This window comes from Bidens hawaiensis, unplaced genomic scaffold (assembly GCF_021521415.1).
Source record: "Bidens hawaiensis isolate Kalapana, Puna unplaced genomic scaffold, B.hawaiensis_p1.1 tig00020883_1, whole genome shotgun sequence".
NCBI classification, from domain to species: Eukaryota; Viridiplantae; Streptophyta; class Magnoliopsida; order Asterales; family Asteraceae; genus Bidens; species Bidens hawaiensis.
In genome coordinates, this window is record NW_027493211.1 from 156515 (window position 1) to 167755 (window position 11241).

Below are 11241 nucleotides of genomic sequence, written 5' to 3' on the forward strand. Positions count from 1 at the left end.
TTAAATTAGAGCTAGATTAGTTTAGTTTTGTTTTTAATAAATTGAACAAAATAAAATAATAATAAAAAAACTATTCAATTACTTTTTTTTAAGAAATTAAATATAATAATATTAAAATAATATATTCGATTACTTTACTCTTATTTGATTACTTTTTTTTAATATAAATTGATTATAATAATATTAAAATAATCTATTCGATTAATTTACTCTCATTTGATTACTTTTTTTTAAATATAAACTGATTATAATAATATTGAAATAAAATAATATTAAATAATCTATTCAATTAATTTACTCTTATTCGATTACTTTTTTTTAATATAAATTGATTATAATAATATTAAAATAAAATAATATAAATAAAACCTTATTCGATTACTTTTGAAGACCCAATTACTTTGATTGATTTTTTTTTTTTTTTTCGTAAAGATAACAACCAAAATAACAATAAAGTCCATAGATCGGCCTAGCTTAGAGTTTTTCAACCGAATTTGAGCTCGAACACAAAAACCCAAAAACTCATATTTGATGACTTTCGTGTAGACTAAGGTGTAAGGTACTCCAAAAGTAGTTGATAACCCAAAAAACAACCTCAAATCTACCAAAAACTAAGATCAAAACCCGAAAAGTTTAATCCGAAAACCACAAAAGTTGAGCCGAAAGCTCTGACACCACTTGTCGGTCCTCTTTGGATGGAGCTAACAGCTTTACTCAGATCAATTAGTGTTGTTAGCTAGCGGAAATCACTAACAACACTCGGATCTCGAATCTTAGTTTGTATAAACACAAAAGAAATAAAGATAGAAAATGGAGTGTTTGGTGAGAGAGAAAACTTCACTTTATTTCCAAGTAAGTTTTATTTCAAATGAGTTGTGAAGAGTTGGAGTTGGTTGTGAAGAAAGGGTTAAGTGACCATTTATATAGGGTCCCCATTTCTCCAACTTTTACATTTTGTCCATACAAAATAAACGTATTGAGGTACGTAATACACCGACTAATAGCAAATATAAAGACATACACAATCCTAATACTAATATAGAATAGAACATGTCATATATGTCGCCTTCTGTAACATTCACCTATGTCTTACCATTTGGATACCGATTCCTGAAGTCATTATTTTTACAATTCCAGCATCGAATATTGTAGGTTCCTAGCCGGATCTACACAGGTGTATCTCGTAGCACGAGGGTGCGGAATCCCCTACGTATACGATACGAGTGCTAAGACGATGAACACGTAAATCACACGCAACACATAAGTATATAAGAGAATACTGGTTATATTGCAATGGGTAATAACCTTAACCAAACACGTGACTCAGAGAATCACTCAAAACACAGCCGTCCAAAAGTTAATAATAAAAGAGCCAAAGTTAGAGTTTATATAACTCGACAACTTCGCCTAACATACTAGGCGAAGTTGTCCTAACTTCGCTCTCAAACCAAGTTCGCTAAAACAAAAGGCGAACATATAAGAACAAGTTCAAAACACAAAACGAACAATTTAAAAGATTAGAGACATAGATAAACACGAGATATTGAACTACTGGCATTATGCACCAACAGACTCCCCCTTGGCAGTAGCTTCATATCTCTATCTTCTTTCTCGTGTTAAGTTAACGAATACGTATAGTTTGGTTTTCGTTAACTATTGTTTTAATAACTAAGTAAATTAATAAACAAATAAATATATAAATATAATAAAATATTAAAGTTTCAGTTGCTGGAAAGTTTTAAGAAAATATTAATTTATTATTTTTCATGAATCTTGTCGGTTTCGCGTTTAAAAATGAAGCGTCCGACTTTTCGTATAACTTTTAATTCTTGAAAAATACTTGTTACATATATATTAGTCAAGTTTTAGAAGTTACTTTACAAAAAAAATGTTATTTTTATTTTGTTAATATTTTCTTAAAATAACAACTTTTTAACGTTTTCGTGTCGGTTTTCAGGACACGAACCGTTTAGGACTAAGTTTTGATTCTTATCCTTTTCTCATATATTAAATTACGTTATATATGAGTATTTTACAACTTAGGGGCTGTTCTAAAACAATCCCTAATTGTCGTGTTGGTTCACGTTTAAAAGCCGATTTTCGACCGTTAAAGTTACCGACAAGTCAAATAAGTCAAATACCAATTATCCTATGGACTAAATACACATATTATAACACATAATTCATCCAAACTTCCAGATTTGATCACTTATTTTCACATAACACATTTAAACCAATTTCAAGCTTCTAATTCAATACTCAAGTTTTTTAACAATGTCACTAATCAAGCTTATCATTTCTTATATGAACAAACATTATAATAAAACCTAAAAATCCAGATTTCAATCTTTCATTATGATTCCCACAACAAGCCAAAGTAACACTTTACAATAATATTCTTTTATTCCTATTTTGGAAGATTCTATCATGTATGATCATGTATGTCTTTTTCAAAGATCAAGTACTTTAACTTTTGTGTTTATTCTTATTATTATCAAATCAATTCGTTCACATCATCATCAAATCATTCAAACAAGTCATTCAAATCATTAGATCATGTATTCTTATGAATTTCCTAAGTGTTTAACTAACAAAGTTTCCTATTATAGTAACTTTTAATTTTTGACAATTCTATCTAATTCAATCTTTTAAATTTGATTAATTACGAATCTAAGTTTATCTCATTCAACTAGTTTGATATAGTTTCATGCACCCTAAGTGTTCTATTCAATTTTTGTTCTTTCAATTGATTAAGCAACAAAGTTTCCATTTCTAGTAAGTAAGTGTTATTTTGATCAATATGCTAAACTAATCTATATTTAAATTTTGCACCCTATCTTAATTCAAGTATGCAATTTATCACATAACAAACACATTCATGCCAAGTATTCATATCAAAATCAAGAATTCAACTTTTCATTCAACAAAGTTTCCTTAATAGGCAATCTAGCAATTTCAACAATCTTAAGAATTAACTAATGGTTTTATGAGATTACTAGCATATAACCTATTTCACTTTCAATAATACTAATCCATATCAATTTCATGATCCATTAATCTATCCAAAATCATCAATTACTCCAAGAATCCAAAAATCCCTAAATTTCAGTTGTGAACAAATTCTTATCATATTCATCTCTAACATCAACAATTCAATGATTCAAGTCCATTTCATCAAATCTGATGATCAACAACTAACCAAAATACATTCTACCATCAAACCCTAACATCAACTTCATCCAAGATTATACTCAAATATCAAGTATTCCAATCAATGCTTATAATCAAACTTAGCAATCAATGTATGAACTTCAAGATGAATGTATGCATGTGTAAGTGGGTTTAATCCTTCCTCCTACACACACATACATAAATACATACGATTCATACACACATACATCATCATCCATAATTTCAATCTTTCAAGCTCAAATCTAACTCAAGAACATCTAATCTAATGTATTTAATCCTAGAAATCAACCTATAACAACACTTACTTGTGTTCTTGAAGATCTAAAGATGAGAATGAGTAGGGATGGCAGTAAAACCCGAACCCGATGGGAATACCCGAAACCCGACATAATTGGGACGGGTCTTGCCCGTCCCATTAGGGTTTGGGACGGCTCTGGGATTAGTTTTGAAATTTTTCACGGGTCTGGGACGGGTCTGGGATTTCTAATATACCCGATTACCCGACCCGATTACCGATAATATGGACCCATTTACCCGATTATATATCCGAAGTCCCTTACATAATTATATATATATATATATATATATATATATATATATTAACAATAAAAGAATGGTATTTGTGTTTAACCAATTGTGTTGAGTTTGTGTCTTTGTGGTGACATTCAAAGTATTAATAGTATGTTATACATATGCTGTATTATATCACGCTCGCGACTTTTTTTTTCTTTTTTCTGAATTGAACGTATCATGAAACTTGAAGAACTACTTGTTTCTTTTTTGGTCGAATTTATGGTAATAATTTTTTGTAATTGATTATTTATATATTGTCAAAACCCGATGGGTTTTGGGCGGGTATACCCGACGGGTATTTTTATTAAATTAACGGGTATGCCCGAAACCCGCGGGTATGCCCGATACCCGATGGGTATTTACCCGATAAATACCCGACGGGTCTGGGCCGGGTCTGGGACGTGGTTTGATAATCGGGTCCGGGTTTGGGCCCTAAGAATGAGAGTGTAATGGGTGTGATTGTGATGATTCTTCCTCCTAATCTTCATCCTATATGCTTAATCTTCCTTGTTCTTGATCAAATCTTTGATTATGTGTTTGTGTTTATGATTGAATATATGAATTTGAGTGTGTGTGAATGTGTGTGTGTGTCGCGGGTTTTTAGAGAGAAAGAGGGAGGGGTGTAGAGTGATGAATGGGTGAGTAGGGTGAAAGGTGGATTGGTTTGAATACTTACAACACATCACCTTCTAAAAGAGGCAATCATTGGCTAAGTGATTTGGTGGCTAAATATTGGATGAAAGTAGAGGTGGCTCAGGTGGGGAGGTAAGGTGGAGGGTGGGCCGACCGGGGGGAGGGGTAAGGAGGTGAAGAGTTTCTAATTACAACATAATCTTGGTTAACCGTTTAACGTATTGCGAGTTTTAGATATTCAATTGGATCTCGTTTTTAATAATTTTTGTCAGACTTTGAACGAAATCAAATTCATGACAGTATGGACTATAAAAACTATTTTTCTGAAAATAGTTTGTGTCGAGTCCTTGCCGGGTCCTGTACTGGTTTTTGCTTACTTATTTTCCAGTTTTCGCGATTCAAGCCTTCCTAAATTATGCTTATATATATTGTCTCCAATGTTTTAACATATATTTTAAATTTTTGGGGCCATTTAATCATATTAATGATTTATTTACTTTTTAGCTCGTTGCCCGAGGTTATTACATGTCATGCTTGTTACGTGTCGAAATTTGGACTTTTTGTTGACTTTGCAAGATATAGAATCTTAATAAAGGAAGATTTTATTAATAAAATGATATTATATTGATAATCATGATTACATTAACTATAATTTTTGCCGAGTGTTACATTTATAAGTTACTAATAGCATGAGAGATGAAATTAAAACTTTAAATATAAGGGGAACGGGGCACTCTATAGCAAGCTTCGAACTCACGTAATAACATCGTCTCCACCTATGTGGGTATGCATGGCTTAAAACCCATGTTGTAAACATTGCCACTCAACTAATCTATGTGTTATTTTGTGATTAATTCAAATTGAATTAAAAAGGAACAAAATGTTTTAGGGTATTTGTGGATAAGTGTTGCCAGTAATTTTGTGGTTTGTGAGTACTTGAAGGTAAAAATGATGTGACGGTATAGGATTAGTCATTACATGGTTAGTTGCAAAAGAGTGTCATTTCCCCTCTAAGGGTATGCGTAGTGGGCAACAAATGAGATTTTGGGGTGAGAACACCGCCCCCAGACTACAAATGGGGCGATAAAAGGGGGGGTTGGCAAGAACTATTTGTCGCATGTTTGCGTGTGTGTGTGTATTATTATTATATGTGTGTGATATATATATATATATATATATGAGGGGGGGCTACAACACCATTACACCTTAAAACAAAAACTCACCATTCGCTGACTGGGCGTCAGATGGCACAAGTCGCCACACTTTATAGCCCCTCCATTACACATAGCCTAATTGGATGTACTGATAGACTTGAGATTTAACTATACCTATACACTTCTTGTTTAGACCAAAAGTCCAAAGCAAAAAATACGAGACTAGCTATCTGATTTGAGGATGACGTGTAAGGTGTAATGGTGTGTTTCACTTTTCACAATCAAACAAAACGTGTAACACTAACCACATGTTTATTGTGAAAATTTTTCTCCTAACTAAATAGGTTGAGTGGGTTTCTAAATGATTTGAGGATGACGATGATCATCACCATGAAATCCAATAAGCTAAGTGCTTGTTGAATATTGTTGTTCCCCACATATAGGTTCAATCCACTTATAGACTAACCAAGCCTACAACCGGTGTTTTGATTTGCAAATATTTATAATCGATAGATTTTATTTGTAAACCGTTCAATTAATCCAGTTATCAAGAAATATTGTTTGGTCAATTCGATTAACCGTAACTGATTATGTTAATTTCATTTAATGAACTCAATTTTGTTTTGAGTTACATAAAACGTTAAGAATAACAAAAAATTAGTTTGTTTTTTAATTTATTTGCGAAAGTGATCGGGTTGCTTGAAGAAGTATCCAAAATTCCCTTTTGCGAGAAACAAATCATCCAAAAACACCTCATTCTTACCCAAATGAACCCAAACATACATGAATAGACTGGAGAAGTACCTAATGAAACTGAAAAGGTTTGCCACGGACGCCCGGTTCGCCCAAAAGGAAATAAGCAACAACTAATATGCTTTTTATAACAAATCTATTCCAACATATAGCATATTATTTGTCCAAAGCAGAATATAAAAGATAATGTAATCTCAGTTTGGTTTAGTTATTTGTACATGTATAATCATAACTGAACCATAAAAATCAGTTATAAAAACAAGCAATGCCCGAACGATTGCTTTAGTTCTTCAGGTTTGTTTTGTTTTTGTCCATATTGATAAAATAAAATGTTGTAATTCAATTAGATACAACTTTTATGAAGCTCCAAGAAAAGTGGACCAAGTTCAAACCACTTTTAACAGCATAACACATATTAATGCGTAATAATTTTATATAAAGTAATCAACAAAAAGAACATATGAACAACTTAATTCAACATAAAATCATTCAATTATTTGGCAAGGTGTAGTTGAAGCCTTTGTGATCTCATCTTCAATGGCTTTCTCTAGCCACATCTCCGCATCTTCCATCATTTCCGGACTTAATCTCACCATAAGTATACAAAACTCGGTTTCGTTCAAGAACCCGTCTCCATCAAGATCTCCTTCAAGTACCATACCTTCCGCATCTTCCTTTCTCATACCTTCCATTCCAAGAAACCTTGAATTCTTTCGCAAACTTTCCGGTGTTATCAACCCTATCTTCTCGTCGGCTAGCATCCGAAAACCATTGCATAGCTCGTCCATGAACGTGGTTAGCTCTAGCTTCTCGGCCATCACCGGAAGCAAGTCTTGGTAGCCTTGTTCTTCCGTTTGTTTTTTGGTGGTTGGTTGGTGTTTGAAATATTATTAAAGACTTGTTACTTATTTATAGGGATGCAAAGTTTAGAAGTGTGGATGTCATGACAGTTTGTCAATTGGGTTGCCACTAGGGAAGGTAAAGTTTTTGACCATTGGTTTATATTCCAAAATCATGGTGACATTTTTCACTAAACTATAATAAATAGGCGGTCGAATAATTAAAAGTTTAATTGGGTAGAATTGAGGGGTACCTATAAGTTTGGAACATTCGAAGCATAATTTGTGACATGAAATAATTAAATAACTAGTTGTAATAAAATAGATATAAAACTATAGTGTTTGAATGGGTTTCTTCAATATAAAATGGTAATAATTTTTCTAAACTCTAAATATACTATTAATTAAAACTCATGAAACTTTCATAAATGAATTATTATAATGAATTATTATGGCGGTGATTACGCTGATAAATCTAAGTTTAATTAGTATTACATGAAAACAACCCATAAAATCTATCAATAATTTTCATTAATTAAAAGGATAGTGATCTGTCACTTGTGTCTTTTACCAACATCCGGTTTACCATGAACCCAAAAATTCTACTAAGGATGTGATTTCATAGATCAATTTCATGAATATAGGATATTCGTGTACCTGTTGTACATTAAAATATTATTGTATTCTATCTTTTCTCATTTAATATATAATATTTTATGTTTGTGTCATTGTGATTTCACAATTCCTTGTTTTGGTTTTAGTAAAAAGAAAATAGGAAATCAATTTGTTTGTAGGAACTAGGAAGCTTCATGGGAAGCTAGAGTTATCATCTCTTTTGGAAACATTCTATAAATATATCATCTTCCACCGCTTGTCCTCTTTCTTCATCTTCTTCCAAGAACCTTCCTACCTTTTATTTCTCCACTTCAAACAAAACAACTAATTATAAAGTCTAAACAAATCATACCCACTTCGTACGCAACTCTATATAACCCCATACATGAGTATAAATGACTATATGGGTATATAATAATAATTAATAATGCAAAGATCAACTTTTTATGAGAAAAACAAATGGGAAGAAAGAACTAGCTAGAATCAACGGCAACGCTTTAAAATTTTAATTTTATGAAGAATCTAATCCTTACTAAAGCTTTATATGCGAAAATTTTAAAAACGGCGAGGTATATATATAGGGGATATTTTAAGAACTTTAATGAGTTGTAAGAACTTTAAGAACTCAATATGGACCACACATTTAATTAAATGAGTATGGAATATGTAGCTGAGAATAAATCTGATTAAAAAATTAATCAGGAGAGAGAATAAATATTTTTGAAGATTACACAAGTTTAAATGTTAGTTACACATGTGTAATAAGTCTTTTCGGTGTGTAAAAAGTTACTGTAATTTTTTTACGTTACTTACACTTATGTATTACATATAATACGTAAGTGTAAGTAACGTAAAAAAAATTACAATATTTTATGAGTAAAGTGTCATTTTCGTCTCTGTGGTTACGATTCGTTATTAGTCATTTTATGAGTAAAGTGTCATTTTATGTAAAAAAAAATTATAATATTTTTTTACGTTACGATTCGGTATATATATAGGATTGATTTCTTTTGAGAACCGTTTTGAGTTTTAAGAACTCGAAAGAACTCAACGTAACAAAAAAAATTTTAATTTTTTTTACACACATGTAATACGTAAGTGTAAGTAACGTAAAAAAATTACAATATTTTATTGAGTAAAGTGTCATTTTCGTCCCTGTGGTTTGGCAAATAATGCGAATTTAGTCCAAAATGTTTATTTTTTGCAAATGGACCCTCCACGTTTCCCAGTTCTTGCCAATTACATCTAAATCACTAACCTCGTTAAATTTAATCGTTAAGTCATGGGTAGACATGTTTTTTCACTTTTTCTTTATATAATACTTTAATACTTATTTCAGTGAACTGCGGTTTTCGTCATTTTGGTTTGTCCAAATATGCAGTCTTAGTCCAGTGGTTTCAAATTTGTAATTTTCTTCCTTATGGTTTCATTTCACTTGCAATTAAACCCGACTTCCTCAATCTCGTTAAGTCTGGTTGTTAAACTCATCAGTGTGCCTTTCACGTGAGGGACAGTTTTGTCGTTTTTCTCCCCAAATAAACCTCAGTCTTAATTCACAACCCCCCTCACGTGAGGGGCTGGGGTGTATTTGGGGAAAAAGAAAAAAAAAAGAAGGAAAAAAACTGTCCCTCACGTGAAAGGCACACTGATGAGTTTAACGATCAGACTTAATGAGATTAGGGAATTCGGGTTTAATTGCAAGTGAAATGAAACCATAGGGAAGAAAATTGCAAATTCGAAACTATTGGACTAAAACTGCAGATTTGGACAAACCAGAAGGACGAAAACCGCAGTTCACTGAAATAAGTATTAAATTATTATATAAAGAAATAGTGAAAAGACATGTCTACCCCAGAGTTAACGATTAAATTTAACGGGGTTAGTGATTTGGATGTAATTGGCAAGAACTGGGAAACGTGGAGGTTCCATATGCAAAAAATAAACTTTTTGGACTAAATTCGCATTATTTGTCAAACCACGGGGACGAAAATGACACTTTACTCATATTTTATTTACACACCGAACCGACTTATTACACATGTGTAACTAACATTTAAACTTGTGTAATTATTAAAAATCTTTATTCTCTCTCCTGATTAATTTTTTAATCAAATTTATTCTCAGCCACATATTCAATACTAATTTAATTAAATGTGTGGTTCATATTAAGTTCTTAAAGTTCTAATAACTCATTAAGTTATATATATATATATATATATATATATATATATATATATATATATATGATAATAAATATGTCTAGTATGTGATGATGTTATGTATGGTAACTTTGTTATGTAGGGTATAATCTATATATGTTGTGTAGGATTATCCATTATTGTGAATGTAATTAACATACTTCTTGTGTATGAGTAAATGTTACTATGCAAAAGGTCATTTTCAATGGTAATTTTTTTGGAGTAATCTGTTGATAGTTTAAGGACACAATTAGGACTTTCATGCAACTTGTTTTTTGTGAGGTTTTTATTTATATTTTAATAAAAAATATCGGCTATGTTCAAAATCTATTCGACTTACCTGCAATTCTTTCATTGTTGTTTGTTACTATTCAAAGCTAAATTTTTATTTATATTTTGTAATAAAAAATTTTGGTTCTGTAATTTTTGGATGCATAATTTACCTTCTATGTGAGTAGCTGTCTTTTTCTTTTCGTTTTATGAATACAAATTTTGATAAAACATATACATATTCAGGTCATATGATAAAAATTAGAAACATAAATCCAAAATAAAGATCTTTCGAAATTTGATAATCTATTTGATGAAAAGGAATTTTGAATAAAAGATCTATTAAAAAAACTGATTTAACTTTCAATTACTTAGTATAACTTTCCAAATATAAAATTAAAATATTTGACTAATATGTCCTCCTTATTAAATTAATTATAAAATTAAAACAAAAGTTGTGAAATGTTTGATTGATTTCTCACATTTCTCGTAATAAAGTCATTTCTCGCATGAACTTAAGCACATATATATATATATGTAGAGAAAAAATCCAATACACTAATGCTTATCATACAAATACGTACGTGAATTCCGTTTTTCACGAATCGATCCATGAAATCACATCCAAACATCTCGGAATCGTCAATACATATTAAATCAATCATTGCTTCACCAAAAAAAACAGTTTTGGATGAGCGTTTAAGGTTTTGTGAGCGTTTTATGTTTTTGCCTTTGAGCATCTCGCATACTTACCGTACGTTAAGCATTAGTGTACAGTAACTGCACCCTATATATGTATGTATGCATTATGTATATAAAGAGACAATTTGACATCCTACGCAACAAACAAATAAAAACATGAAACCTACACAGCACGTGCATTAACTCCTTATCATAATTCCCCTATACAACAACATAACTTAGATAAACATTTTCATCGCCCAACGTACACCAATCCTACACAAAAACAAAAACCCTTACACGTACTAAAAAAGTACATACATAAGATCATAT

At 31.2% G+C, this 11241-nt stretch overlaps 1 pseudogene; it reads right to left on the bottom strand.

Annotated features, from left to right (window-relative positions):
* Positions 1-6790: 6790 nt before the first annotated feature.
* On the bottom strand, positions 6791-7123 carry LOC143561879 (calcium-binding protein KIC pseudogene; annotated as a pseudogene).
* Positions 7124-11241: the final 4118 nt, after the last annotated feature.